The sequence below is a fragment of the Biomphalaria glabrata genome, chromosome 6 (genome assembly GCF_947242115.1).
Source record: "Biomphalaria glabrata chromosome 6, xgBioGlab47.1, whole genome shotgun sequence".
NCBI lineage: Eukaryota > Metazoa > Mollusca > Gastropoda > Planorbidae > Biomphalaria > Biomphalaria glabrata.
The window spans coordinates 32,817,525-32,844,158 of NC_074716.1; the positions used below are offsets into that span (position 1 = coordinate 32,817,525).

The window sequence follows — 26,634 nt, forward strand, 5'->3', positions numbered from 1 at the left end:
TGGCGTGTTTTTGTCGAGGCCCTATGTTCCATGAGGAACTCAAAGGAGTGATGATGATGAAATCACGTCAATAAAAACACAGTTCTATAACTTAGAAATCTAAACTTTTCTGAATAGCAACAAGAAAGTATTTGTAAAAAAAAAAAGATAAGCTTTAAAAGCATTTAACATCTGAAGAACTTTTAAAAACAATATGGTACTGTAAGCATGTTCCAGGTTCACTTATAAGTATATCCCAACTAACATTACTTATCAATACAATCCACTCACACAATTCACAGCTTGCAGTCCAATAGCGACAGGCTCCCCCCCCCCTTCTTTCAAGGACGAGAAACTCAGAAAGCATCAGAGCGTTTAAAGTAAGGACTTAGCGAGTGCTGTTTGGAGCGAGAAAAACTTGCTATAAAAAAGGTTGGATTGCTTTAATTTCATTATCTCAAAATGTATAAACAATAACATCAAAATGACATCTAAATGCAATTCACTGACGAGTGCACTGACTAACGAACTAATTTGTAAAAATAAGTTCCCACAGATTTCGTTACAAATAAGAACTAATTAGCACAACCCTTTTTTTTTCTTCTTTGCTCGGCACGTTCAGTTGCTAGTGGGATTGTCAAAAGTTCCTTCAGATCAACAACAGATGCACTAGAACACAAGTATTCAAATGAAAAGTTGTTTAATAAATAAAAAGGTAAATTGCAAATCAATTCATTAACATTTGATGTGTATCGCTAAATATTTATTTACTCTATTTAAAAAAATATTATTAAACTTTTAAACTTACTATGTATTAAGAAATCAAAAAAATACATTAAAATCTAAGAGGTGATATCGTTTCATCCAACCACGAATCCCAAATGTACATTGGTTGCGCAATCCATTTGACACAACAGTATGCTATACGAACACAACGATTTTGCTACTAACATTTCATTTAATCCTTTTATTGTTAATTTATAATTAGATTTGAGTTCTCTAACTACGAAAAAAGTTTCCTCTAATTTTTAAATTTTTATTATTAAAATATAAATTTATTTAACTTTGTAGATCAACATTTTGTTTTAAAATGACAATATTTAGCATCAATTAGATGACCTTTTGCTACAGACATAGTGTAGTTGCTTTAAACGTCTAATAGAATATTGCAGAAGCAATTAGCTCAATAAAGAATTGTGTCTCCTATGAAAGCTTGCATTCCAAACATAATGTCAAAAAATATCGGTTTTGTTTGTCTGCATTTTCTTAAACATCAAAAGGGCTAATTAGTGGCACATATAATAAGAAGTATGGTGTAATATTTTCTTAAGAAAAAAATTGAAGCGTTGTGTATGTAGCAGTGTATGTGTGTGTGTGTGTGCCTATTTAACTCTCAACGTTGTAGCACGTACAATCACTTAGAGGATCTAGAAGCTCTAGAAGAGAGGGAAAGGGTGCAGCTAGGTAACTTGAAGGCAACGCCTTGCATTCACCAGTTGAAAAAGTGAAGATTAGAAAAGTTTTTAATGTAGGTAAAAAAAAAAAAGAGGGGGGGGGGGTCTCCTTTTTCACGCTACATGGTCACGAGTTTAGCAGCAATTTTTTTTATTGCAATAAAAAAAACAACACTGCAAATATTTATTTCTGGTAAAAAAAAAGTTAATGAAACTAGAACGGACCGGATAGAACCCGATGCAATGACGAACCCTAAACGACCCTGTCCTAAATATAAGTTTCATGTAAGGCCATCAGTATTTGCAAACAGACAGACACACACACACACATGTCGCAGACATAAGCACACATTCACATTGAGTTAAAAGGTCCACATATTCCTAAACACACACACACATATGTCGTCTTTCTAAAAATATAATGGTACCCGTTTTTATGTATTTAGCGTCCTTAACCTCTGACCTGTATGCTAGACTGTTTTAACGGTTCAGTGAACAGAGGTGATTTTGCATGAACTCTGCAAAAAAAAATCGTTTTTCTGCAGACGTGGTTTTATTGGGCACTAAGAGTACTGTAGTAATCTTATGGCGTACTAAGCACCGGTGTGAGGTATCACACGCTAGCAGGGCACCAAGCCCGGGACCCAAAAATATGTTTGCTATTTGCAAAGATATTAGCTGAGGATATGTCTGCAAAAAAGTCTAAAATGATTAAAGGCATGATCCTGGATATGGAGTGGGAACCTTACCACCCCCCCCCCACCCACTCCCTTTGGTTTCTTGTTATTAACAATAAGAAGTATCTATTTCAACAAATAACTACAACTTAAAGATCCTCAAACATTGGAGTCTTTAGCAACTTCTCAAGACTTTTGCAACTTCTCAAGACCTGTCTTGCAGAAAAAAGAACTAGAGTAATTTTCACAAATCTTATCTATTTGTTCTTGATAAATTATTATCAGAGAATTATGTTGCATTTGTTATAGTATGCCTGCATACAAACAATGTTATGTTAGTTTGAAACATATCTTGTAAAAAAGAAAAAAAACAACTTAAGTTGCTGTCTACCAGCTCTAACAGAGAATCTATTTGGACTGTAATGGGACATTATGGGATCCCCAATAAAATAATAACCATAATCAAGAACCTTTATGATGGTTTCACCTGCCAAGTAACCCACTGTGGCAAGCTGTCAGAGGAATTTCCAGTCACAACAGGAGTCAAACAGGGATGTCTTCTTTCACCACTCCTGTTCCTTCTAGTATTGGATTGGGTCACAAAAGAAGCCTACTCTAACGCAGAGAAAGGAATCCAATGGACTCTCACACAAAAGCTGGAAGATCTGGAATTCACTGATGACATAGCCCTATTATCACACAGACTACAAGATATGCAAGAAAAGGTCACAGCTTTAAGCGAAGTAGGAAAAAGAGTAGGCCTCAAAATAAACCACCAAAAAACTAAAGTACTTAAAGTAAACAATAAACAATTTGGAGACATAGTACTGGATTCTCAGACAATAGACCAAGTAGAAAATGTTATATACCTTGGGAGTGTAGTCAGTATATCAGGTGGAACAGATGAAGACATTAAACGCCGTATAAATCTAGCGAGTCAGACATTTACACAGCTAAAACCAACCTGAAAATCTCCTCAAATCTCAAACAAGACTAAACTAAGAATCTTTAACTCTAATGTCAAGGCTGTCCTACTGTATGGTTCTGAAACATGGAGAACTACTGAAGCCACAACAAAGAAAATACAGACCTTCATCAACAGATGCCTGAGAAATATCCTAAAAATACACTGTTATGACAAAGTAGAAAACACCAAACTGTGGGAGATGAGTGGACAGAAAAATATAGAAGTGAAGATCTTAGAGAGGAAGTGGAGATGGATTGGTCACACGCTTAGAAAAGATACCAGCAACAGAGCTAGGAAGGCCTTAGAGTGGAATCCCCAGAGAACAAGACGCAGAGGAAGACCAAAAAGAACATGGCGACGCAGTGTACTTGAAGAAGCAGAGAAGACCGGGAAGAGCTGGGAAACCATCAAAAAACTAGACCGTGGAGAGTGGCGTGTTTTTGTCGAGGCCCTATGTTCCACGAGGAATTCAAAGGAGTGATGATGATGATGACCAGCTCTAACGATGCCTAGAAGCTGAATGATCATCTAAAGCGTCGAATCCTCTCGGGCAATGTCTTTTCTGCAATGCGCCACCTGTTAATGAAAGCGGTAGATCTAATTAATGCTGCTAAGTCTGGCTCAATATATTCTATTGCCTGCATTGGGTTTTTTTCTGACAAAAATGTTTCTGATAAACCTGATCATGCCTCTGTCATAGTTTAGACCAGGCTTAAACGATGAAAGCGCAAACATTCAATTTCATAATAACCACAAGATTTATAAACAAAATGTCTTTCATTCGACCTTTACACTTTTTCCTCTCTCTCTATTTTTGGTGTTAGAAACTGAAGGTACATCACTCATGGCAGATGTCATGTAGCCTACATGTAGCCTACTTGTTTGTGGATTATGTCCCGTTACAGTTCTGGACCAGATATAGATGTGAAAATGTAGGTATAGGGAGACTCTCTTTTCAGTACAAAAAAAAAAGTGAAAAAAAAAATAATCTTACAAACAAACTCTGCTCTATAAAAGATTACTTTGAAAGAGATGGGTGCCTGTGGGTAGGTGGATGGTGGGTGTTAGGTAAAAAGATGCTAATGTCGTCTCTAGAACGAAGCATCCGTGGCAGATGACCTCAGAATGAGGCCAAAAAGAAATGTCAAACGGGTGACGAACGCTAAAAAATAAATAATCTTCGAAGGTGTTTTTTTTTTGTCAATGTCATAGAGGTCACTCAGACCCTGGATGAACGACTTCAGGTCCTGATACCTCCGCCGCCGCCCTTCCTTCCAAGTGCCCTCACGTCCCCCTGGCTGGGCCGCTTTACCCTTCACGCTTGCTCGCCCCGCTCCAGTGGTGTCCTTTACGGGCAGATGCATTGTAATGTAAACACACACCCGGGTCGTCCGGGTATGTGTGTGTGTGTGTGCAGAGAGAGGGAGAGTCAGTGGGGGGTGTGACTTGGTGGAACAAAACTACGGCAGTGATTGGGAGGAGCTATTGGTAAAAGTAAACAGAGTGAGAGAGACCACGAGAGAGCATGAGAGAGAGAGAGGGGGGAGGAGAGAGAGAGCATGAGAGGGAGGAAGAGAGAAAAAATTTGGGAAAAATAGAGAGAGAGAGAGAGAAATAGAGAGATGATGATGGAGTGAGAGAGAAAGAAAGAGTGTAAAAAATGGATAATGCAGAAAATACATCATTTAAATGAGAAATTTTAAAAACAATGATAGACTAGAAGTAAAGAAAGGCACAACACAGAGAGGACGATGTCTGGATCTTGCTAACGAGAGAAGCATGAGGACTCTCAGGGCCACGCCCTATGCACAACGAAATGGATTCTATTGGCCTTATGTATCTTGTATTCTCTTTTTCCCTCTCTTATCTAACTTTGTCCCTTGCTCTAGACACAGAGACACAGAGTAACAGAGACACAGAGTCACAGAGTCACAGAGCGTAGTTCTATTCAATTTCCCTTTGCTTGTAGCTAGTATGAAAGCATCAGCAAGGTTAAAAATGGGGAAAGATGTCAGTTTTTTTTTGTTTTTGTTTTAGTTTGTACATTTTAATCGTTCATTTCAAAGATGGTCATTCACAACTGGAAAATATTGAAGAGATAGCCCTATGAAGCTAGTAAACCATCAAAGATTTGAGTGAAAGTTTAGTAGAAGAGTAGACCATCTCTTTCTCTTTCTCTCTCTTAATTCCTTTTACTCTCTCTCTCTCTCTTACTTTTTCTCTCTCTCTTCCTCTCCCCCCCCTCTCTCTCTCTCTCTCTCTCTCTCACTCTCTTGATGGGGGTCTATTCTGCCAAGGACGTGTAACAACCTGATGGAACGTTTGAAAACAAAAATCCTACTCTCTCATTATTGTTCGAGTTTTGGTGATAGATCTTAAATTTTGTCCAAATTTGAAAGCCAATGTTTGACGTAACTCGATGACCTTGAAGAGTTCACTGTGCAAAGCGAAACACTTTCAATATTTGTTCATCTTTTAAAAAGGGCAAAGGATGCTCTTTTCAAGACACTTTCTTGATGTATTGAATATCCTGCCACAGATCTATTCTCGAGTTGACCCTGGCTGCTAGGTAGCGGGAATGATTGACCCAGGTTACAATATATACAGAATAATTGTGTGAGATCGCCCAAGGTCACCCAGGTACACCTTATGCTAGTCTCTTAAATGATTGTTGGCAGTGTTAGGGCTCTGTGAGAAGTGCCTTTTGCTAGACTTCAATCTCTTTTATTGACAGGCTCGTCCGTTTTTTTCATGCTGTCTTCCCATCGCCTCTTTTTTCCCCTGGTTCTGTTCCCTGCAGAAAGGTCTTCGTGAGTCCTAAGGACTTTGTGATATGGCCATACTGTATACGTTTGCGTGGCTTTTTATTTATTTATTTATTTATTTTTTTTTTTACAGTAGTCAGCTTCGTCAGCGGGCCATCGTGGGTGCCAGTTGCCATTGTGATCCTGTCTCGGATTCAGTCATTTATGGTGCGGCCTTTATAGGTGATACTTATGATCCTTCAATAGCAGCTTGAGTTCATATCTAAAATCCTCTTCTCTATTTCTGCAGTTAAAGTCCAGATTTGCAAGAATAAAAGCATGTCGTCATGACCAAGGAGAGCATCAGTCCGAATACAATGCTGGAGATATTCTTTTGTCTCTCAATAGAGTCTTGAGATTCGCAAGTGTTGCTGTGCTCTGGTTCAGGGATGTTTCCTTCTTCTGAAACGTAATATTGACGTCCATTTTTTTGGTCATAATGTGTTTTTGCGGCATTGATTTTCATGCCATTTGCTGCGGAATTCTTGTCTATTCGCATCACTAAGTCAGCTGGTGCTTCTTCTGTCCCTGCCAGACCATATTTGACCTCTGCAAAGTGCAAGTTTGTAATTCTTCTTCCAATGGTTACAGTACTCTGTTATCTTATATAATACAGACGTTACTTCAAAAAAGTAGATGATTACGTTCTACGCGTCATGCATTCAGTCATGCATATTAACCAATGACTTAAATTCTGCCAAGTCACTGGTTTTCCTGGCTAGCTCAGGTAACCCATTCCATGCTCTAATAACACTAGGGAAGAAGGAGTATTTGTACAAATTTGTCCTAGCATATGGGATGAGGAATGTGCCTTTATCTTTGTGTCTTTCAGAGTATTTTATTAAATTTTGTTTTTGTATTTGAAGATTATGGTTCAGTGTTTTATGTATAATTGCTACTTTACTTTTGAGTCTTCTGTCCTGAAGAAATTTAGTGATTTTACTAAAGGCGTTACTCTAGTCAAAGCATCCTCATTTATCCTAATTATCCTATCAAGGAAGATACAGAAACGTGTTTGTGAAAGTAATCAGCCCTCTCTCTCTCTCTCTCTCTCTCTGTGGTTTTAAACCAGTCCCCAATGTTTTTCTTGATGCACACTGCATTTTGGCCTAGTCGTAAAGGCTCTGGATTTTTTATATTGTATTTTCCATTGTGACCAAAGTGCTCAGTGCCCTGTCGGAAACCTTCTTGAAATCAACAAAGAAACCAAAGAGATTCTTGCTTTACATTGACCTTCACCTATCCCTTAATCTGTTGGACCCTTAAGGCACCGCACAAGATCTGTTAGTCGTCTTTCGCCATTCCTCTCTGTCTTTTGCCTCTTCTTCTTTTTCCTGATACTGTTTCATGAAGGAAGGACTTTGTGAGCCCTGAGGACCTTGTAATATCTGTGTGTAAATAGAAAATTAAATTTTGATTATCTGGGTTTAAATAGAAAATAAAATCTTGATTTTAATTATGATATCTCCTCCCCCACTCCACTATTGAAATAGTGCAAACCTTTTAAATACCTTGCTACTATCCTAGACAATAAACTCAATTTTACTGCAAATACTGATTATATCAGCAAAAAAGGGCAGCAAAGATTACGATAACTGAGAAAACTGTCCTCGTTTAATGTTAGTGAAAAGGCCTTGGCTATGTTTTATCACGCTCACATCTGCAATATTTTAAGTTTTAATATGACTGCCTGGTATGCCAATCTGAACATTAAAAATTAAAATAAACTCCATAGAATCCTAATGCACAAATTGTAAGACGAATTTCCATACGGACAATAAAGATTATTATTATTATTATTATTATAAAAGAGCGAGTATTCATTCTCTGGCGAAGCCAGGGTCGAGTTTCGTTAAAGGGAAACAAAATTCATCGTAGTCCCTTTATCAGTTTCCACTGAGGAATTTTCTGGTGATGTGGCAGGTCTGCAGAAGTACCGCCCTCTGACAGGCAACGAGAATGTTCCTAGGAATGCCAAGGGCCTTGAAGGTATCTGTGAGGTCAGTTGTTATTATTCCCTCGGTTGATATGACAATGGGGTATATTGTTATTTTAGATAATTTCCATAAACGCTTAATCTCCAAGCCAAGGTTCCCATATTTTCGTTGTTTTTCCAGCTCAGTTTTTTTTTAAATTATGAGATAGTGGTACGGCGTTGTCAATAATGATAGCGGCCTTTTCTTTTTTATCGATGAGCAGCAGATCAGGGCGATTAAAATCTACCGTTTTGTCAGTCAAAATAGGCCTATCCCAGTACAGTAGATGATCCGTAAACTCGAGAACCTCTTGTGGTGAGTATTTATAATATGGAGGAGTATCCTTACCGATCAAATTGTGTGTCAAAGCCAAGTGTTGGTGTATTAGCTTTGCAACTTGGTTATGGCGACCTAGGTAGGCAGATTCCGATAGGGCTGAACATCCCGCCATTATGTGTTCAATTGACTCACCCACATTTCCACATTTTCGGCATTTGTCAACAATATTGAGTTTAAGGATATGTTTCTCGTAATTTTTTGTTCTAATTACTCTATCCTGTTTTGCTGTGACAAAGCCTTCAGTTTCAGGGTAAATATGACCTGCTTTTAGCCATGCTATTATTATTATTATTATACTATTCAGTAAAATAACATTTTATTATTGGTGCATTCTTAATATATTGTTACTTTTGCAAAGCCCACATTTCTTTTACAGATATTTCCTAGAGCACAACAGGACAAAATGTAAAAGCGATAGGTGCGATGAGAACTTGGCTGCAAAGTTCACGAACATTCAGAAATTCTTTTAGCAAGGGCCGCACCTTTTCAGTCAAGCACTATTCCGAAGTTCAACGCTAGAAACCTTGTCAACAAAAGAACACTATTAAAGCTGTACTGCTACACTGAACATGGAAAATAATATTCTAAAGCGGAAAATTTCTTGACACGTGAATTTAAACTAGATCTATAACCTCCAAACTTAACTGTCCTCTTCGAAGACTAAAAAAAAATAACAACATGTTTCCTCGGCATTAGGTTTTGTTAAATCTAAGTATCTGTTTGGACTTTGTGCTAATGAATTCTTGGTTACTGTCCATTGTGCTAGGTCAGTGCTGCACAACTTTACATTATCTTCTTATTTGAAGTAACGTTTCTAATATATTAGATCAGATACATGTAGTTTGTATTGTAGAAAGATTTCCTCCTCGATATTTTAAGTAATCTGTCCAGCATTAGATATGTATATTTAACAGACGTTCTGTACACACATTGCAGCGTATCGTACCATACATTGTCAGTACCAAATATTACCATACCAACATTTCCGGACCAGATCTGATTGTATATAAATTTATAAAAGATTACTATAGTAACATTTTTAATAATTATACCTATAGAAAGATTTTTAAAAAATAATATAGCACTATATTTTGCCCATCTCAATTGTCAATGGCAAAAGTTAACTTACGAACATTGCCTGACAGTATCAATCGTCGGTATTTAAGGTAACCATCTATAGTTAGAATAGAACAGTGATCGCAAACTGAGGCCCGCAAGCCGCATGGCTTCTTTGATTCATTGACTGAGGTTCTTCCACGAAATGTTTAATCCAGGCCACGGGATATTATCTATTAATTAGATTGTAAGAGACTAGGAAACGTTTTTGAAAAGCAAGTCTACAGAAACAAAGGCACATTTTAGAAAGTAATAATGACACAGATAGTCGCTGGAAAACATGTCTATCAATGTCTTCGACGAATAGCTGCGAGCCGAAATCCTTTGGCGTAAGTTGGAATCTTCACTAAAATACAAAGGCCTAGCAAAATATTCGAATCGAACACCATTGCATACCATTGTAACTGAAAAACATTTTAAAAACCATTGCATACCACAATAACAGAAAAAACGTTTTTTTTTGCCTTTTTAGTGGCCCACGAAAGGGGAAAAAGCGCTATTAGTATTGTGTGGCCTGTCTGTCCGTCCGTCTGTATGTCCGTCTGTCCGTCCCGTGTAGATCTCAGAAACTAGTAGAGAAAATGAAAATCGGACATCATGATATATTACATCATTCAAAGTTCTGATGCAACGGCTACTTTTTTCTTTTCCGAAAGTGAACCATCTAATTTTTAAAATTATATATGCAAGCAGATTTTTAAACAAATTACACCACTTTTCAATGAAAATACTTCAGGAGAAGTAAGTCTAATTAAAAAGTTCACAAGCTTCTTCATTAATAAATCAAGCTTCATCCATAGATTCGCGCATTGGTACAAAAAAAATGCATCTCATCTAAAGTCACGATTGAAAAAGTATCAATGGATCATTATAAAATAGATTTTCCATTTAACAAACTCATGGAATAGAATACTGCTTCAAATGTTGTTTTTAAAAAGAATTTTAATACGAACTTCGTTTCAATTGTAAGTTTAGAAAAAAAGCTTTATACCGCGTAGTTTTCACACATCCTCATTAGGCGTATACACTTGACAACAATCTAAATTACAATAAATAGAGGCCAGATTTGCATAGATCTATATTTATAATACGAGTTCTAGTCTAGATATAGTAGATTCTATATGAAGATTATATATCTAGATCTAGACTTGGAGACTGCGTTCTATTTCTAGATCTAGACTTTGAGACTTAGATCTATTTCGAGATCTAGGCTTAGACTTAGATCTTGAATCTAGAATAATCTAGATTTAGATCTAGGTCTAGTTTGTATGACAAATGACAATGGAGATATTAATTTTTATTTGCGAGGGGAAAGTCTTGTCATCTGTACACAATTGTAGCTTAAAGAATTTAAGATTTTTTTTTTCGTGTTGCCAATTTATCTAATTTTGTTAGAAGAATAAATCATTTTTAGTTTCTCTTTATTACATGTCATCATCATCATCATCATCAAACTCCATTTGAGTGAGGTCTTGAGAGGCTTAAATCCTCTCTTGCAAAAGCCCTGGACAGAAACCCTGCTGTCTTGCGTACTGCGTACACGTCAGCATACAGGTCGAGAATTTTTGGTTTCCCAGACCTGTCGAGACGGAGATCAGCAAGTCTGGGGTAGTCAAACAGAATATGATGTAAGGTTTTCTCTTCTTCCCCGCAGCGGGGGCACCATAGCTGTGAGAAATATGAGCCAACAGGACAGTGGCCTGTCCTGCACTGTGCTATAATAGCCTGCTCAGGCCTGGACAGCCTTCACCACGGGGAAGTGCGGTCAGGGCGCCTCATGCGCTCCCAGACTCCACGGGCTTTTTGGGACTTGTCCCAGCACTCAAACCACTTTTCCATTTCTGTTTTTTTGTATTATAGCCAGGGCTTGATGAAAGCTTACAGCCTGTTCAGTTGGTGGAATTTGCCCTCCCTGGTGGGCCAAGGAGTCTGCAACAGTGTTGCCAGTCACACCTATGTGACTCGGTACCCACTGCTTTATGTCGTATGACGCCATGATGACAGTATCGATATTGTGGGGCCATGGTCCAGGGCTTTGCAAAGATAGACAGACAGAGTTGATATAAGCTCTGTAAAAAACAAAACAAAGGAAACTGACTTACTCTGACTCTCCAAGGAAATACATTGCCAATGTTTACATTATTGGAATATTTGTATTTTTTTTTTATAAGGATGCATTTATAATTACTTAACTTTTATACTTTTAAATAACTATTATCTTTATATGATACCAAGAACAGTGATTTTTCAATATGGCGTCCTTAACATCCGTCCAGTTTAGATCGCAGAAACTAGAAAAGATATTGAACATTCGACATCATAATGTTTGACACTTTTCAAAGTTCTGATGCAACGGCTATTTTCTTATTATTTTCTGAAAGCAAATCATTTAATTGTTTAAACTAAGTATGCAAACAGTTTTTTTCATAAGAATACAAAATGTTTACATTTTACAACTATTCACAGTAATTAGTATTAGGGTCGGTGTCACCCGATGCGGTAAGCTCTGGGTGTCACCCCCCCCCCCAAGAAAAAATAATGTTCCCCTAAAAAACAAACAACTTTCTTTATGTTGAACAATAAAACTGTAAACTAATTAATAAATTGGTTATACTCGAAAATTGGTTTTTGATTCTATTTTAAAATGTCATTGTCTTTTTTTTTACATTTTATCAAATATTATTGTATAAATTAAAAAATGTGCAATCATAGAATTGAGAAACCTTGAGTTGAAAATATTTTTTTTTACTAGAGATTATTCAAGAGCTTCTTAAGGAAAAGGCCTTAAATTACACTAGTGTTTCTCAGCTACTTCCGAAAAGGTAAATCAAGCACTGGACTGGTTTACTTCCTGCGAAACGTCGTCAAAAATTATACAAATTTATACATATAGGGTGCAGGTTACCCAGTTACCGATCAACATTGATCATACAGATCTTGAACCAATAGTAGAGTTAACCTATATAGGCAGTGATGGAGATATATCTCATGATGGTGCATGTTGCATGTCGGATTGGAAAGCAGGAGCCACCTTTCAATAAGTAAGTCCTATTTGAACAAAAAATCAATTAGCCTGCAGATAAAAATCCACCTACTCAATACAATCATTGTCCCCACGCCCATCTTCGAGGCGTGGCAGGTTGAAAAGAGACTGAGCAGTGATGGCTGAGAAGGATCCTACAAATAGCATAACGAGATAATGTTACCAATAGAGAAATCTTTTCGCACACAGGCATTCGCTGTCCAAGGGAAGACGCGACTGAACGTCAATTGACATTTGTGAGACATATCATTAGACAAGACGAAAGACGTTTACTAAAGACTAAGACTGCTTTATTGATCCTTACGGAAATTTGTTGTGATTACAAGGACTCGTTTCTCATATAAAGACAACACAACAGAAAAAAACACATAAATACAACAGACAACATAAAGAGTTCATTCAGCGACTACAAACAGGTATCTTGGTGCATTTCATGTTCCCTGATCAATGAGTGGCGGTGATAGAGTCTGACCGAGTGAGGTACGAACGAGTTTTTGTACCGCTCCGTTCTTGTTTTGATTGACAGCAGTCGCCCACTTCGCGACGACCTGGCGTAGTTCTGATGGAGCGGGTGGCCGTTGTCTTCCAAGGTTTTTTCGATTTTTCTTAGGCACGTTGGTTCAAAAAGTTCCTTTAAATGTGGTAATGTTGTGAGTGTAATTTTTGATGGTTTTTTAATGATGTTTTCTAGACGTTGCAACAGTTTAGATGAGGCGTTGCCTTGCCAACAACTTATTCCGTATGTTAGCAGATTTTGTACAGTCAGATTTAACATGAAAGCCGAAAAGATGAAATAAAAAACATGGCCGTCCACGTCTAACCTGGCGTCACCCCTTTGTAGAAGTCCTGAATTTCGTGGGCACCTGTTGAGAAGTGGCTTTGGAAGTCGCCTTAGACTGATTTCCGTGGAGAAAGCTTGCAGCGTTATGCGTCAAATGGCGTTTGAGAGGCTTACGCCTCTGTGTTTTTCAACACATTGCAACAAAAAATGTTACGTTCACCACTCAACTGGTCAGATGTTTGGGGGAGTGCCTTAAATTCACACTAAGTTGTCCGGGGCGAAGCCCCATGCGAAAAACGTTTTCTACATTTCTGAGCTTCAGAAACTCTTTCACCTGGCGTCTACAACACATAATAAAGTCAAATGAAATGAAATTAAAAAGAGTTGGGACATGTTGAAACTAAATTTTGAGAGGCATTCGAGGCAGTAATTTTTTTTTTAAGTTGCATTTTGGAAAAAAGCATTTTTCCCACTTGGGTGTCACCCCCTGGTGGGTGTCACCCGGTGCGGCCCGCACCCCCCGCACCTGCCTAGTGAAGCCACTGTTAATAGACTATATTAACCTTTTTGTACTTTGCAGAAAAACAAACAAACAACAACACTTTTTAATATTTGTATTATTAAATTAAGTCTGTTCTGTTATATAAATTTCGTATATATTAAATAAAATGTTTACTTTTATTTTAAAAGTTAAAAAAAATATTTAGTACTTTAGTAGGTATATAAATCAAACATAATTTAAAACATCATATAATAAATAGTGTTTCATGATCTATTTAGCAGTATCGTACCTAGCATGCACGCACACAAACAATTATGGTATTTTCCTTTTTTTTATTTTTTTATCTTCTTAAATACAATGGAATACCTACATAAAAGAAAAAAACAACATGTTCTAGGGTCTTGACCCATGCGAACACTCTAGGAAAGGACACAACCTTTCAGAAACACCAAAAGGGAATGTCGCAAGAATTGCATCCCTTGGATCTGAAACCAAATTTGAGCCGCCAGGGGATGAACAAGCAAAACAAATAGAGCCGCAAAAAGAACAAAGAAAATTTTCCACCGACTGATTGGAAATTTAAGGCGAAGCAGAGGAACAAGAAAACAAGACGAAACTGAACACTTTTTGAAGTTTGAGAAGAGAATTTATACAAAACTAGCAAAACCAAAATAATCCAAAAGAATTTAGAAAATCAAGAATCTTCAATTTTTTTTTTCTTTGGTAAATATAAAATGCAAAGAATGGTAAAGAATGAGAAATAAAATAAATATTATTAACGTGCTTTAAAATGTTATGCAAATACAGTCATCGAGATTACGGTGCCGGTCTAGACCTCTCGTAATGAGAAGAAAGAAAGGAGGTTTTGAGAACATTTGATACTTCCTGAAATATATTGCAAACCACTCTAACAGAAGCCTATGACACAGAGGAATTGTCGTGAAAAACTTCACCTTAAAACGACTCTAAAACAGATTCAAAAGCCATCTTGATGACGCTGGAGTGGTCCTCTCGCATCCCAGGGACGAAATGTTGTGGAAAGTTTCTTGTAATTCGCCCTAATGCTTTGTTTAATTTCTTAACTTTATTCAGTACGTGAATACACCATGATAATTCATTTATTATAACGCGAGTTTTTAGTCGGTGTAATTGGCTCACAATAAAGAATTTGTTACTTTTATGTTAGTTTATGTTTCTTAAATTCTAAACTTCTGCTCATTCCGTCCATACTTTTATGTTAGTTTATATTTCTTAAATTCTATACTTCTGCTCATTCCGTCCATACTTTTATGTTAGTTTATATTTCTTCTATACTTCTGCTCATTCCGTCCATACTTTTATGTTAGTTTATATTTCTTCTATACTTCTGCTCATTCCGTCCATACTTTTATGTTAGTTTATATTTCTTCTAAACTTCTGCTCATTCCGTCCATACTTTTATGTTAGTTTATATTTATTCAATTCTAAACTTCTGCTCATTCCGTCCATACTTTTATGTTAGTTTATATTTCTTAAATTCTATACTTCTGCTCATTCCGTCCATACTTTTATGTTAGTTTATATTTCTTCTATACTTCTGCTCATTCCGTCCATACTTTTATGTTAATTTATATTTCTTCTATACTTCTGCTCATTCCGTCCATACTTTTATGTTAGTTTATATTTCTTCTAAACTTCTGCTCATTCCGTCCATACTTTTATGTTAGTTTATATTTATTCAATTCTATACTTCTGCTCATTCCGTCCATACTTTTATGTTAGTTTATATGTCTTGAATTCTATACTTCTGCTCATTCCGTCCATACTTTTATGTTATTTTATATGTCTTAAATTCTATACTTCTGCTCATTCCGTCCATACTTTTATGTTAGTTTATATGTCTTAAATTCTATACTTCTGCTCATTCCGTCCATACTTTTATGTTAGTTTATATGTCTTAAATTCTATACTTCTGCTCATTCCGTCCATACTTTTATGTTAGTTTATATTTCTTCAATTCTATACTTCTGCTCATTCCGTCCATACTTTTATGTTAGTTTATATGTCTTCAATTCTATACTTCTGCTCATTCCGTCCATACTTTTATGTTAGTTTATATGTCTTAAATTCTATACTTCTGCTCATTCCGTCCATACTTTTATGTTAGTTTATATTTCTTCAATTCTATACTTCTGCTCATTCCGTCCATACTTTTATGTTAGTTTATATGTCTTCAATTCTATACTTCTGCTCATTCCGTCCATACTTTTATGTTAGTTTATATTTCTTCAATTCTATACTTCTGCTCATTCCGTCCATACTTTTATGTTAGTTTATATTTCTTCAATTCTATACTTCTGCTCATTCCGTCCATACTTTTATGTTAGTTTATATTTCTTCAATTCTATACTTCTGCTCATTCCGTCCATACTTTTATGTTAGTTTATATTTCTTCAATTCTATACTTCTGCTCATTCCGTCCATACTTTTATGTTAGTTTATATGTCTTCAATTCTATACTTCTGCTCATTCCGTCCATACTTTTATGTTAGTTTATATTTCTTCAATTCTATACTTCTGCTCATTCCGTCCATACTTTTATGTTAGTTTATATTTCTTCAATTCTATACTTCTGCTCATTCCGTCCATACTTTTATGTTAGTTTATATGTCTTAAATTCTATACTTCTGCTCATTCCGTCCATACTTTTATGTTAGTTTATATTTCTTCAATTCTATACTTCTGCTCATTCCGTCCATACTTTTGGTTTCGACTTTTTCTTAAAGGGCTTTCTTATACGTATGGATAGTTCAGGATCTAATCTCAGTCAGTCGTGACCATAGAGACCTAATAGTACATGTTGACCCTGTAATATTAATTTAAGACTAACCTTGAACTAACCTTGATAAAAAAAAAATTCGACTCTTTGTTTGTTTGGTTCCTTTTTTTTAATGTCTCAGATGTTTCTTCAGATTTGAAGATTTTTCTGCGGGGGATGGCGACGGGCAGGGTTCGATCCTGGGACCAATGATACGAAATCTAGAGCGCAAACTACACGACTAGGTAGTATTTTCAATACAAAAGTAAACCTATACAAAAATTATTTCGCATTAAGTCAAGCATCAATCGTAGGATTAAATTAACCCCTTTCCTAATTAAACATGCATCTATAGAACATCAGAATAGCTTTACATTGCTTCATTGATAAGGTCATCAGAACACTATATTTGTATCCGGTAATATTTACACATCAGAACACAATATTTGTATCCGGTAATATTTACAAATAAAAACTCTTTTTTTTTTTTTGGAATCTCATTAAAAAAATCTATGAAATTCAAATAATCTTACGCTACGATGAACGCCCCTTCCCTAATCCCCTTTACACCCACTCATACATTTTTTTTTCGACATTTTTCAATGTAGTTTCAACCTTAACCTTTGCCCCATTTTATTTGTTTGTGTGTGTGTATATGTTTGTGGGGGTCGAAGGTGTGTGTTTGAGGACTTCAGAGAGTTTGACTCGGTTCATAGAACGACGAGTGTGGCAGCTCATGGTCTTTGCTTCAAGGGGAACTATCGCAACAAAGTTCTGAGAAATAGGATCTAAAAATAACCGTTCTTGTTTTCCCCTAAGTTCCCCGACTTATTTACAAGTTATGCGGCCCACATAAATTTTATTTTTTTTTTTATTGACACATTTCCCACAAACACAAAACTATCAATTATTAAAATTATCAATTTTAAAACTCTTTCAGAATGGATTTATATCTGCATTGATTTTCAAAATAAATGCACATGTAATCATAGCAGAATCCAATTTAATATAACAAATATTTCAAAGTTTCAAGATCTATGTCTTTTTATGTTCCACTGGAAAAGGTCTAAATGTGAAATTGTAAATCTGCAGATACATTTTTTAAAAGTAAATATCAAGTTATTGTGTTGCAAATCATAAATGTGTGTGTGTGTGTGTGTGTGTGTGTGCTGTTAGACAAAAAATATAATGAACTACGACATGTTAGAAGTTGATCAAATGACGTCAGAGTTTGAAACCCACCATAGATGATCCGAACTCAGCATGTATTTTATTGTCTTCATCAAAGGCTTTTCAACAGCTAGGATGACTGAACATTTTTCTGAAACTTGCAAGTTGAACAAACTTTTTTTTTTATATTTGGTAGTTTAAGAAATGTTCATTTAGTTGGTTGAACATTCTTTGGAATGTTTCTCTCTGAACTGCTTCTCCAATAGTTTATAATGACTGACAACAACAGAAATTACAAATATATTTTATTTGGTTTTAAATAGTAATCTTCCTAAATTGTAACTAATTTATATACGCCAGTTGCATTGTTCCCAGGCTATGTGGTGTTTATTTTGTTTGGTCGAAACTTTCTCTTTTTTGTTTTTTTCGATTCCAGTGAAACAGCCCGCTGAACACTCCACCCTAAAATATTTTTAGCCCGTGATTCTAATATCTGTTACGTTGAATTGAAACAGTCTGCTTTATAACTTAAAGTAGATCTAGACTTTTCATCCAGCTGTTATCTAGAAAAGTACCTCTACTGACTTTTAATTAATTTACCTTTATTTATAGCTTGTAGAGATCAAATAGCCCCTGATCCATGTACTAATTTATAGGGGTGGGGATGGGAAGAAGAAAATTTAAAAAAAAAAAAAAATAATAATACTTTAAAAAAAAAAGCTTTTAAATAGTGAAGAACTCAATATTTAAAACCATATTTCTTAACACTCTAAGATTTATTTCCCTTTTCAGAATCAAATAAAATAAATTAAATACCACTATTTAATTAACTAAATTGTTAATTTTTTAAACTGATTCATGTTTTCCTAGGAACACTAAATAATCGAGCAAAGTTTCAACTTGATTCGAAAATTGGAATTAGGGAAATAACTGTTAAAAATGTATACCAGATAGACAGAGTGAGTGGATATAAGTTTTGTAAAGTTTCCACCAGATACACTCACAAACTTTTAATAGGCGATCTTACAGTAAAAATTCTTTGGATTCTTATTCTAGATTTAAAATTCATGTAGATATAGATCTAGTCGTTACGATAAAAATCTTCCTATTATCTAAAGCAAGATTTCTCAAACTGTGTTCCGTGGAACCCTGGTGTTCCAAGAGGCTAGAATAGGTATTCCACAAAATACTGGAATAATTCAATAGTAGGATCCACATGAATTAATCTCTCTAAAATATAAGTGTTCCGCTAAATACTCAGAATGTACCAAGTGTTCCGTTAAGGAAAAAGTTTGGGAAACACTGATCTAATGCTACAGAGTTAACATTTCATAATATAGTCATTTTCCACACACACACGAGTGCCCCCGCGACTTCATGAAGATATTCCGCGTCATCGAGAGAAAAAAAATAAAATATCAATTTGATCATTTATTTTTGTGTTTTCAATGTCGAGTTATGAACCAAAGAGTTATTGAGTGCCTACAAAAAGTGCCTAGGACTAAAAGAGATTTCTGAAGTCAATTTTTTTAAAGTAACTTTCAACATTATAATTAAATGAGTACAACTATATTTATAGTTCACAGATTTGTGCCAGAGATCACTTAGTGCTTTACCAGAAATAACAAATTTAGTGCCAGAGATCACTTAGTGCTTTACCAGAAATAACAAATTTAGTGCTTTACCAGAGATAGGCTAACAAATTTAGTTGTTTACCAGAGATATCAAATGTAAGGCTTTACCAGAGGTAACAAATTTAGTGCTTTACCTTAGATATACTTAGTGCTTTATCTGTGATATAGCTAAAATCGCATAGCTGCGATAACATATTTAATGCTTTACCAGAGATACTTATGTACGAGATAACATATTTAATGCTTTACCTTAGATACCATTCTTAGTTTAATACTATATCCGATATATATACTAGGGAGAGAGAGAGATGCTAATGCATTCTTCAAAAGCCAGAGTACACAAGATCTCTTTGTTCGTTGCGAATATCCTTTTGTTTGAGATGTCTTACAAGAGATGTTTTTAATGGCAGAGATGACTGTCACAAATTAAAAGGTAAACGAATAGAAAATTTTGAAAGATTTGTCCGAGTCCCCTCCCACCTCTAGGATTCTTTTTGAAAGACTATTTTTAATGTGTTTCAACTTACATACTGACATTATCTTCTTGATTCGCTTCACTACGACCTGAGACTTATCGTCTTGCTGTCTTCGGTTCTAGTTAGTTCTTTAGAAGTTAATAGATTTTGTTTACCAAACGTAAAAAAGGCTAACGACGCCCAGTTTCAGCCTCGACATCACTGATGTCTTGCAAGACTTTCACATCCCAATCAGTTGAGTGACATCAGCAAGTTCACTGATGTCGTCTGCTTCAACTAATACGTGATCCCCCCCCCCCCCCATTCGCCCCAAACCTTCTTCCTGCTAATATTTCCAGCCATTTGACTAGAAAGTACATCTACATATTATGTTTGTTTTCATACATGTGCATGGGTCCTACACTGACCTACATCTTAACACTGACCTACATCTTAACACTAACCTACATCTTAACACTGACCTACATGCATGTAACATTGCATTGGTGATCCTAGATGAATTTGATTTGAAAAGAGGGCTATAGCAAAAAAAAAATATTCTCTATCATTGGGTTTCATTATTTTAAACGAAGTCTTTTATTAATTTCTTTTTTTTTAAATAGAACTGTACGTAGTATATAATACAAGGCTTTTCTTCGTGTCTGAAGATTAATAAGGAGTGCAGTATTTCACGTGGGTACGCAGTCCCTGCTGCGACCTACATATTTCGCCACATCCAGCGCAGTTGTCAATATAGGAATTTCGGGGAGTTTCCACCATGTACTCGGCCATTAGCCTCACTTCTAATGTGAGCGCCTTGGGATATGAGCCATCGGTAATAGAGATGTAATAATTTACATCTGCTTGAATCTTTCTCAGCCAGAAATTAGTGTCAGACAGGCAGATGAAGGCAAGCTTCTATAGGCCTAGAGTTCCAGAAGCAATAGGCTCAAATCTTAGGACAATTAGAAAGAAAAGGTTCTCTTTTCGCCGTCTACATCTGTCATCGGAAGTGGATTTTCCTTTAGTCTCAAATATGTATTCCGCGGTCTTTTGTAAGAAACCTGCAGATGTCTCGTTCTGAAGCCGCCTGCTGCCAGTTGCTCTCTTCGATGTCAGTTAAAGAAAGTTAAAGAAAGTTGGCGACTAAGTTGGTCTTAAAAGCGTTTCCGGTCGGCACCTCTGTAACATCTTTCATCTCACCCAAAAGACTGCATTTGGCAAACGGTCGTCTCCCATACAAGATACAAGTCCTGTTCAGCGTAGTTGTCGAACTATAAGCAACCTCTCTGTGCCGTCCATAGCGGCATTTGCAAGAACATCGCTTTCATGATGCGGCCTTGCCATGGTATGTGTTGTGACACGGTTACTGTGTGGTCAACCGTGACACACGGTCAAGTGTTGGGTATCGAGAGTTAGGTGGCTTGGGGGAAGTGACGAATGTGTAAACAAGAGAGAGAGAAAGTCAGCGAGTGAAGTAGGGTATCTGTATATAACTTTGCAGTGTATATATGTTTTGTTAAAATGTTTCACAATTAAAAAGGCACTTAAAACGTAAAAGGACTTGTTTCTTCACAACTGGCGACCACGAGGAGATACGACTAGGCACAAGTAAGTGAAAATGTCGATGTACAAAATATAGAGAGAGACGCGGGCAAGGGAAATGGCCCGCAAGGCGAAAAACTGGAAAAGTTCATAACATGAAAATAACACAGGAAGAAGAAAGGGAAGAAAGGAGATTTAATAGGGAAGAAGTCAAAAAGAAAGAAGAAGATAGAAGGAAGGAACTCTTACAAATAGAAGAAGCCAAAAAGAAAGAAGAAGATATTAGAAAGAAAGAAGAAGATAGTAGACTAGAACTAAAACTTAAAGAAAAGAAAGACAAAGAACAGCAAAATGAAAAGGAGTGTGACAACATTTTGATGGTATGATGTGTTGTCATGCCGGGGATTTTACTTGAATTCAATAGTTAACAAAACTGACGATCTAGACTCACAAATTAACGATTCTTTGATAAAACAAAACTCTGGAACTTTATTCAAATATAACGTAAGTACAGTTTATGTACAAATTACAAATCAATGAGCATGAAACATATTACAAAGGCTTTTCAAACAGAGCTCTTAGAAACGTGACTGTCTACAAGGACATTATTTATTCGACTCCCTTTACCTTCTTACTACCGCCAATTCTCTGGCGCTAACTCTTTTCAAAAATGTCTTTGTTTAAATTCAAATCAACCAATAGATTTTAAACATACTAATTACGTCCCTTGGGTAAATCCTGACTTAAATGTCAAGTGTCTAAATTTGAGGATTAAATCCCGAGACTCATGTCGAGGGCTTATATTACTTTCAAAAGTGAAATGTACAAACAATTCTATAATGTAATCTGTGACATATTACCCCCTCCTCCATTTAGCATTTGTATGGTAATAGAAATGCTCATATGTATTAAAATATTTAAATATACACAAAATACCATACATGAAATTATAGAAAAAATGGTTGAGGTAACATATGACAAAATAAAGTCAACTTGGAGATAACAACAATAATAAAAAAAATGTAAATGCAGTGAATAAAATTATAGATGACTTTGAACACCTGTTTCACTATACAAGTGGTTATGAAAATGAGACAATGCTTGTCATGAATAATATCAAAAGTTGTACAAAGCATAATACTTGAATAAATTAAATCTTGAATTGAATAGGTTATGAAGCTTCATGATGAAATTGAAATATGACAATACAAAACATATACTACACCTGTGGAAGAAAAAAAATATATACAATTATGTTAAGAATTAAATACATCTGGAAAGTGTGTCAGCGAAGACATTCTCACGTCCAGGAATCGTCTTGACCTCAAATTGGTAGTCTGTGAGTTGTAGACTCCAACGAGTTAGCCGACTGTTCGCTAACTTCTTTGAGTTCAGAAATGCTAGTGGTGCATGGTCAGTTAGGAGTGTGAAATGAGCACCTAGTAGATATCTGGAGAACTTGGCTATGGCCCATACAATGGCTAGACATTCCCGTTCGATGGTTGAGTATCTGGTTTCAGCTGGTGACAACTTCCTGCTGATGAAAAATACTGGGTGTAAAGTCTCTTGGCATTTCTGTGAAATGTCTTGGTATTTCTGCATTAGGCATGCACCTATAGCTGAAGATGAAGCATCTGTGGCTAGGTAAAATTGCTTCTCTGGATTCGGGAGTTTGAGAATAGTGTCTCTTGAGAATTCAGCTTTAATGTTCTCGATAGTGGTATGTAGCTTTGTAGACCATGGAATCTTCGTTGGTTGTCCTTTTGTAGTGAGTTCAATCAATGGAGCTATGAGTGCTGTGTAACCTGGTATGAAATGTCTGTAGAAATTACACAGACCCAAAATACTTCTCACTTGCTTTTTACTGGTGGGGACTTTGATGTCTAGTATGCGTTGAATAATGTCCTCTTGGGGTCTCAGCGAATTGTAGCTGACTTTATAACCCAGGAAGGATATTTCTGACATGGCTAGTTCTACCTTACTAGGCTTTATGGTAAAACCATGTTGTTTCAGTATGCTGAAAACTTCTTGTAGTCCTTTGATATGTTAGTTCCATGTCTTATGGAATATGCAAATGTCATCTATATATGACACTGTGTCAGAGCGATTGCCTAGTATGCTGTGAATGGCTCTATTAAAGGTGCTGCTGGCGTTGACTAGACCAAATGGCATGAAGTTGAAATGGAATAGTCCATAAGCTGTGGTGAATGCCGTAAACTGTTTGCATTCTTGTCTGACTGGTATTTGGTAATAACCTCTGGATAGGTCTATTTTGGTGAAGAACTTTGCCTCTGAAAACTTGGTCATAAGATCTTCAGGATTTGGCATAGGATATGAGTCGAGTTGGGTTATTTTGTTCAACTGTCTGAAGTCGACACACATTCTTGGAGTTGTCGTTTGCTTTCGTTTGACAAGAACTATTGGTGCAGCATATGGAGAGTTGGAATGTTCAATGACTCCTTGCTCTAATAGTTGGTTAATTTCTTGTTTAAGAAAGTCTCTGTAGTGTACTGGTAATGGGTAAGGTCTTGCTTTTGTAGGCTTGGAATCAGTAAGTATTATATTGTGTTCCGCAATTGACGTTTTGCCTGGAACATCTGTAAATATGTCTGAATTTTCTTTGAGAATGGTAGTCAGTTCTTTCTGTTTTTGCGGTGTCATTGAATTGAGTTTGATGTCTTGCCAAAATTCAGTTTGTTTGGTAGTTGTTTGTGGCATATCGATGTCGTCAAATTCGGACGTGTCATTTTCATCTTCTTCTGGTATGACTGCAAGACATGATATGGCTCTTTCATTTTGTTCTGGGCTTGTGGTACCTTCTGTTATTGTGTTATATTTTTGTAACATGTTGACGTGATAGATTTTCTTTTTGTTGCGTATGTCTATCTCATAGTCAACATCTGTTATCTTTCTGAGTATGGAGAATGGACCTTGCCATTTGATGAATAGTCTGTTGCTTTTGTCTGGTAGTAGCAGACATACTTGATCTCCTGGTTCAAATTGTTTCAGTGTTCTGTCTCTATTGACTCTCATTCTGGTATTGGAGTTTGCTATGGCTGTGGCTTCATTTGCTTTTTCACATGCAGATATGACTATGTTTCTGGTATCTTGCACATGTTGAAACGCTGTCTTGGTTTCTGCTGAGATTGAGTTTTGGCGAATAATAGCTTCTTTGAGGATTGCCATCGGTCCTCGTGGGTTGGCGCCATAAACCATCTCGAAAGGTGAGAATCCTGTGGTTTCTTGAGGACTTTCTCTGTATGCAAACAGAGCTGCTGGTAGCAATAAGTCCCAATTCTGCGGATTGTCGTGTGCTATTTTCGAAATGCACCTCTTCAAAGTACCGTTGAATCGTTCGCAAAGCCCGTTGCTTTGGGGATGATAGGGCGTTGTGAACTTCATCTTGATGTGGTACATGTTCATGAAGTCTTTGGTGATGTCAGCTGTGAACTGTGTGCCTCTGTCAGAGAGGATAACTTCTGGGAAACCAATTCTGGAAAATATCTCTGACAAAGCTCTGGTGATGTCAAGCGCTGTAATGTTGACTAGAGGTACTGCTTCTGTTCATCTTGTACATGTGTCAATCAATGTCAGGACATATCGATGGTTTCTTGCTGAAGCTACTGGCATAGGACCAATCAAATCAACTGAGACTTTTTGGAATGGCTTGTCTGTCAATTCCATATCCTGAATAGGTGCCTGTGATTTGTTGTTCTTAGGTCCTTTGACTTGGCAAATATGACATGACTTCACGTCTTTAATGATACTTGGCCAATAAAATTCTTTGAGGATTCTGGCTTTAGTTTTGACTACACCCATATGGCTGGCGTGTGGAATGTTATGTCCTGTTGCCAGTATTTCTTTCCTGTATTTCTGTGGCACTATTATTTGCTGAACGGTATTGTCTTTATGCATGGCATTTTTCACCAGGAGGCCATCTTGAAAATATGGTTTATTTGGTAGATTCAGCTGTTTGTTTGCTTGAGCCTTCTGATAAAGTATTCGCAATGTTGGATCTCGTTTCTGTTCTTCTTTGAAGTCATCATGTGTGAAATATGACTTGTCTTGATGGACTTCAGTTTGGCCAGTTAGAGTTCTTGTATCATTGTTAGAGATTCTGGGCATGTCGTCTAGTTCTTCAAAGTTCAACAATGGACATTCGGGAATTGGAGGTGGACTTATGACCGGTAGGGATGGGCTTGATGTAACTGGGGGTGTCCATGTTGAGTGTTCTTGATTGTTGCTGGCTACTGGACTAGTAACTGGTTCTGTTGCATTCTGCATAACTTGAGTAACTGAGGTAGCCATGTGATTATTTTGGCTAACTTGTTCAGGTGCCAAATGTTCTTGTTGTCTGAACATGGATCTTGTCATTACTGCCAAACATTTTTGACCTTGCTGTATGGCATTTGTCCATTCAGTAAGTTCTTGAGGAGTGCATTCTTTAACTCCTTCTATGTTTCCAATGATTAGGTCCACTGGTAGATTGGGTGTTACTAATGCTTTTGTTTGACCACTGAAGAATGGTGTAGTAACATAAATGATGGCTTCAGGTAATTTGCTGACAGTTCCGTTGAAGGCAGTGGCTTGGACGTGGTTGCCTGTGAAACGGTTTGCGTGTACGAAGCGTTCATGTACTAATGTGGACGTGCTTCCGGTGTCACGAAGAACTTCCACCTTCTTGTCTCCTACAAAGCCTGGATAAAATTTGAGACCATTGGACTTTGCAATGACTGTCATAGTTGAGTGCTCATTGTAATAGCTTCTGTTATATGAGCTTCTGTTTGGCATATATTGTGGTCTGGAGTCCTGTGAATGACTTCTGTAGCGAGGTTTGTTGTTATCTGGTTTATTGTTTCCAGGTGCTTTGTTGAGATTGTATTGCTCTCTATTGCTGTATCTTTGAGTTGGTGATGTGGGTCTATCAAAATTTTGATTTTTGGAGACTGCCTGTTTTTTCCAACATTCATGAGTTTGGTGACCCTTTTTATGGCAAAATGAACATTCTGTGGTTCTGCTGCGGCATTGAGACGTGAAGTGCCCTAGTTTATGACATTTGTTGCATTTGACTTTGTCATCTGACTTATATCTTGCATTTTTGTCTTGATCAAAGCAGACAAAATTTTCTTCAACAGATGGTTTGACTGACTTGTTTGGATAGGCTGCTCTATATTGTCTGATGATCTTGGTTAATGTCTGTATATCAGTAGGATTTCTCTCTATAATGTAGGATTGAATATCTTCTGAGTGAGCATGGGTGATGTTGTCGATAATAATATGTTGACGAAGAGCTTGGTAACTTTCTTCTATTTTTGCCATTGATACCCATCTATCAAACCACATTGACATATTAGCTACAAAAATTTGAGGATCATCATTTTGCTGTGGCCTTTCA

The 26,634-nt window shown here is 36.6% G+C and overlaps 1 long non-coding RNA gene across 1 annotated transcript; it reads right to left on the reverse strand.

Moving 5' to 3' along the window:
• Positions 1–662: 662 nt before the first annotated feature.
• LOC129926912 (uncharacterized) lies at positions 663–19,842 on the reverse strand. The gene is made up of 2 exons (XR_008778611.1): positions 19,767–19,842; positions 663–7,269 (listed from the first exon to the last, which is right to left on the reverse strand). It is a non-coding gene; the product is annotated as an uncharacterized LOC129926912 (long non-coding RNA).
• Between the last annotated feature and the right edge of the window lie 6,792 nt (positions 19,843–26,634).